A 6,169-nucleotide genomic window follows, 5' to 3' on the forward strand; every position below is an offset into this window, starting at 1 on the left:
AACATGTTGAACATCACCGGTTTAAGTTCAAAGTGGACTGCCTGAATTTTAGGTGCTACTATTCCAGGATTGAGATCATCAAGAATAGAATTAAATGATCCCAGTATAGCACGTGGTCTTGCAATTTTTTTGTGAATATTATTTGCCGCGACATTTGGATTTGCCTGATTCTCCATTTGGTCTCCACCTTGGTCTTGTAATCGATATATATTTTTTAGGCACGCTGAGCACGCCGCATTTGTCTAAAAAGTTGCTTGATTTAAGTTTCAACTGGTATTAGTGGTTCTCCGGCAGTTTTCCTAGTCATGCAACGACAAATCCTACAAAAGAATTAAAGAAAACAAACAAGTAAAACTAAAACAAAAATGTGACAAGAAAAACTTGCTATGACAAAACTTTAAAATTTTCCTTAGGATGCTAATCCCCAGCAACGATGTCAAAAACTTGATCGAGTGTAAATGTGTGTGTTATGGCACGTAAATTTGTGCAAGTATAGACAATCGATGTAAGTAATATAGTAATGAGTGAGTATCGTCTCTGTCGTAACCGATTTTCGTCCGGGCACGAAATATTATATTTGGCGGGGAAATTGATGTGAATAAATAATTTTGAAAATAATTTGTGAGTCGCCATCGGCCTTTTGGATCAGGTAGGTCGAATACCTAAAAATTATTTAATTTTTTAAAGAGTTTTAACAAAACATCAATTAAAAAATGAACTGATCTGCGTTTTATAACCAAAAATTCATTCTTTTTAATAATAAAAAGGGATTCGTGGTCGGTTACGTTTAGGGAAGGATTAGCACCCTACAACGCCCAAAATTGGTACTTTTAATTATAAATTGTCTCTATTATTAAAATTTAAAAATTCAAAAATATTTAATTTATAATCTTATTATTTCAAAATTATATAAAAATATTTATTTATTTAAAAATATCAGAAAAGAACTTCTAGGTGCATTAAGACAGCTCTTTTCTTTGATATTGATTAATTTAAATAATATTGTTTAATTTTAAAATATCTGAATAGGACATCCAGTTGTATTAAGACTGTCCTGTTCTTTGATATTGAAAACTAAATATTAAAATAATTTATTTAAAATAAATATTTTTTTATATACTTATAACAACATTTAAATATATAAACAAGTAAAAGAATACAATTCTAAATATATATTTAAAAGTAATAAAAAAACTTAAATAAATGACTAAAATATAGTGAAATTAAAATTGACAAACCTAATTCTAATTAATCAGAATTACAGGGATTAATCAGGCTTTTTATTTAATAATTTAGTGACTAAAATAAACTTATTTAAAATTCGAATATAAGATTAAATAAATTAAAATATAAACTAGGGATTAAAATATTATTTATTAAAATTAAGGGATTAAATCTGTTATTTATCCTAAATATATTATTTTAATATAAAGGACTAAAATAAAAGAAATTAAAATTCGAAGACTGAATTAAAAATATTATAAAATCGATTTAGTGACTAAAATGTAAAGTTTACAAATTAGGTTGACTACGGAAATGATTTAACTATTATTTAATTACACGAATAGCCCTCCCCAAAACGGCGTCGTTTGGGAAGGGCTATTTAATGCCCAAACCGGCTGGCCCTTCGGGCCAGCTATCTCATTTTTTTTTTCTCTCTCAAACAGAGAGAGAGCCAGAATTTCTCTGGCCTCTCTATATTCCCTCATCGGAGGGAATCCGACAGTCGTCTGCCGCCACAAAATCTGCCGCCGACCACCGCCTCCGGTGGTCGGAAATTCCCCAAATTCACCTAAAATGTAGATCTAAACACCCTAAAACCGAATCCGGTCTTTGTTTCCCCAAAAAGACTCCTAATCGGAGTAAATCTATGAAAATACCTTCGGTATTTTCTGTTCTCCGGCGATGTTTAGTGCTTCCGGCGATGGTCAAGGCTTCTTTGGTAAGCTCTCTCCCTTTTTTTTGTTGTTGCTGTGTTGTTGTTGACTGGGATCGTTGGTAGTTTTTTTTTATCACTCTCTGTCTCTGTTGTTTCCTCGTCTATCTCTGGTTTTTTTTCTGTCTCTGTCTTTTTTTTTGTTTCAGGTTGGGGTGGTGGCTATAAAAGCCACCACCGGTGTGGCCATCGGACCGGTCCGAAGAGGGGGTCTCGGTGAGTCACCGGACTACCAGTGGTGACTCACCCCGTAGCTATGGCGTGTGGAGGGCAGCTGGTCTTCTGGAGTCTTCATTTGGAACGTGGCAGCGGCGGAGGCGGCGAAAGAGTGTCGGCAGCGGTGATTGGAAACTGGGGCGGCGCCGCGTGGCCCTAGGGTAATGATACCCTAGGGTTTCTTCTGGCATATCTGAGGACCGTTGGATCTGAGAGATCCAACGGCTGTGATGAGGCGGCCGACTAGATTAGGGTTAGGAAATCCTAACTGAAACCCCCAAATGTTTAGGGTTTCTGGTTTGATCTGGACCGGTTCTGGTTTGTTTGTAACTGGGCCGGTCCATTTGTAATTGGCCTGTAATTAATTATTATATATATATTTAATATATATTTAATAATAATAATAATGATAATAATATAATAATAATAGTAATAATAATAATAATAATAATAATAATAATAATAATAATAATATGGATAAAAAATTAGTATCTTCAGCTGCCTCTTTGCTCATTCTTGTGTTAACAAGAATAGGGCAAAGATGAAAAGATAATAAAATTTTTTATCCATTTGACTTTACTTTGATCATAATGGAGATATTGAATAAATTCTTCTCTCTCTCCAGATGAGTTCTTCTTATTATGAACTTTCTGCTGGGGATGATGATGACCTCCTTTCTGTGATAGAGTCATTCAAAAGGTTGAATAAGCTCTTGATGAGTTCTTCTCATTATGAACTTTCTCTAGAAAGGCTGATGCTAATCTATCTCCTTCTGTGATAGAATTATGCAAAAAGTTGAACAAGTTCTTCTTATTATGAACTTCTTCTTCTTCTTCAGATGAGTTCTTCTCATTATGAACTTCTGGAAAAGATAATCCATCAATTGATGAATTCAGGCAAAAGGTTGAACAAATTCTTCTCATTATGAACTTCTTCTTCCTTCTTCAGATGAGTCTTCTCATTATGAACTTTCTCTGGAAAAGATGATCCATCAAATGATGGATTCAGGTAAAAGGTTGAACAAATTCTTCTCATTATGAACTTCTTCTTCCTTCTTCAGATGAGTTCTTCTCATTATGAACTTTCTCTAGAAAGGATGATCCATCAAATGATGGATTCAGGTAAAAGGTTGAACAAATTCTTCTCATTATGAACTTCTTCCTTCTTCAGATGAGTTCTTCTCATTATGAACCTTCTCTGGCAAAAACTGATCCATCAAGTGGATTCGAAATCTTTGCTAAAATCTTTGAAATTTCTGTTAAAAATTCAACAAGAATAAAAATGAATGAAAATGCATCTATTTTTGCAAATGCCTAAATATGATGCATGAATATTAAGTTGTTTGATTTTAGACTGGTGAATTGAGTATTTCTTCAATTGTAAAAACCCAATAGATCTGTCTTCTTCAAATCAGAGAATCTATCATCTTTGACAAATGTAGATGTAGATATAATGTCACAAAACCTCTTGAGAATAAAACTCAATAGTATAAGCTCTTGAAAAGCTTGCATTCAGGCAACATGTTGATTCTGATAACAACTCATCTGATTATGAAGTGACCTTTCAAGATGATTTCACAGATATCGATAATTTTTTAATACCGAGAAATCTTGAATTCTGATTCTGATGAGGAGAATAAACTGTTATACTTGACAAAAATGGGATTCTCAGAGGCTGAAGCTTCAATAGCCATGTAGAGAAGTGGTCCAGATTCATCAATTGCAGAATTGGCAAATTTTATATGTGCTGCTCACATGACTAAAGATGCTGACGCACTTCTTCCGGTAAAAGATGGGAAGCCATTATGCACTGATCCCAATTACAAGAAAAGGCGAAACTTGGGCTATGATTTTTTTGGGAAAGGAATAAGCAAAAGAAGCTTGAAAAGAAACTTCTTAATAAAGACGATCATGCAGTTCATCTTTTAATTCCAATGATTGGTTCTGTAGTTCTTACCAAACCAGATCAAATAACTCAAAGAACACTTCCAGAAGATGCTATTGAGTATCCTTATTCTTCCAAATTCAATGATTGGTTCTGTCCAACCAGATCAGATAACTCAAAGAACACTTCCAGAAGATGCTATTGAGCACATTATTCTTCCAAATTCAATGATTGGTTCTGTCCAACCAGATCAGATAACTCAAAGAACACTTCCAGAAGATGCTATTGAGCACATTATTCTTCCAAATTCAATGATTGGTTCTGTCCGACCAGATCAGATAACTCAAAGAACACTTCCATAAGATGCTATTGAGGACATTATTCTTCCAAATTCAATGATTGGTTCTGTCCAACCAGATCATATAACTCAAAGAACACTTCCATAAGATGTTATTGAGCACATTATTCTTCCAAATTCAATGATTGGTTCTGTCCAACCAGATCAGATAACTCAAAGAACACTTCCATAAGATGCTATTGAACACATTATTCTTCCAAATTCAATGATTGGTTCTGTCCAACCAGATCAGATAACTAAAAGAACACTTCCAGAAGATGCTATTGAGCACATTATATTTGTTCCAGTTAATGTTTGGACTAGGATATCATAATGCTTATTTGATGTAGAGCCAGAATTTGTAGATTCGAAGCATTTCCATCATACTACACTGAAAATGACTATATCATAATTCTGCCAATAAGAACAGAGTTTCTCTTATTCTGCTTCCTCCATGTACTGATGTTTTTCCATTGACAAAAAAATGATGGCTTTCATGTGATCCAAGAACAAGTTGAACCGTTTATAAACATGTACAAGAAGTACCAAATTGACAGAAAGGATCTGTAAAGCTCTTGAAGCTTATGACAATGAGCCAACTTCGAGTGTTCAAAAGTATGTTCTTAATGAGTGCTGAAAATGGAATCTAGTATGAGTTGGAAAGAATAAAGTTGCTCCACTTGAACCTGATAAGGTGGAAATGCTTCTAGGTTTCCTTAAAAACCATACACAAGGATCTGTATAGAGACATGTTTCCCAGTAATATCAATGTCTTGTTTCTTTTTGCTGGAATCAATGCTACAAAGGTTGCCTTCTATTGTCTTAGTATATCTTTGAAAACAGATGTGCAAGAACTGAATGGTGATCAGTTGGAGCAATTGATGAGTAGATTTGGCGGATTCGATCTTGTTGTCGGTAGCATCCCGTGTAACAATCTTAATGTTCATGGCTTTAAGATGATGATGATTTGCTTATTTTGTATTCCATGTATTTAAAAGTATTAACATAAAGTGATATTCAGAAATCTTTAAATTATTTCAAAATTATGTTAATTCATATAAAAGAATAAATTGAATTTTCGAAAATAAATAAATTGAACTTGAAATAGATAGAATTGTATTCAAAGTTCTGGCAAACATAAGAATGATAAAAATTCAAATGTCTCAACAAATTATAAGCATAAGTATTTCTAAATTAATCAAGTTGACACAATTTAGAGAAATGATGTAAGCTTTTGTCTGGAAGATCTCAAACGTTGTTGAAATGCTTGTAGATGTGAAGTTTCTTCCAAACTGTCAAAATCTTAAGAGGGTTCAATTGCCCGATGCCTAATATCAACCTGCATTTGAGTCGCCTTTTCAGGTTTTCAACTCAAATCCTTCCTTTGGTTACAAGATGCCCTTTGCGGGTTTTCACCTTGACCCCCTTTCTTTTTCTTCTTTTTTCTCTTTTTTTTTATTATTTTTTATTATTTTTTTCTTTTTTTTTCTTTTTTCTTCAAGCATAATATTTCTTGACAGAATCCGAGTTTATTGGATTTCTCAGAATTTTTCCATCCATTTCTGCCAAGATCAATGCTCCTCCGGAAAAGGTCTTTTTTACAACGTATGGCCCTTCCCAATTAGGCATCCATTTCCCACGGAAATCTTTATGTATAGGCAAGATCTTTTTTAGTACTAGATCACCCTCTTGGAATTCTCTTGGATGTATTTTTTTGTCATGAGACTTCATCATCCGTTTTTGATACATCTGTCCATGACAAATAGCTTTCAATTTTTTCTCTTCAATAAGGTTCA

Source organism: Hibiscus syriacus, unplaced genomic scaffold (assembly GCF_006381635.1).
Source record: "Hibiscus syriacus cultivar Baekdansim isolate YM2019G1 unplaced genomic scaffold, ASM638163v2 tig00112864_pilon, whole genome shotgun sequence".
NCBI classification, from domain to species: Eukaryota; Viridiplantae; Streptophyta; class Magnoliopsida; order Malvales; family Malvaceae; genus Hibiscus; species Hibiscus syriacus.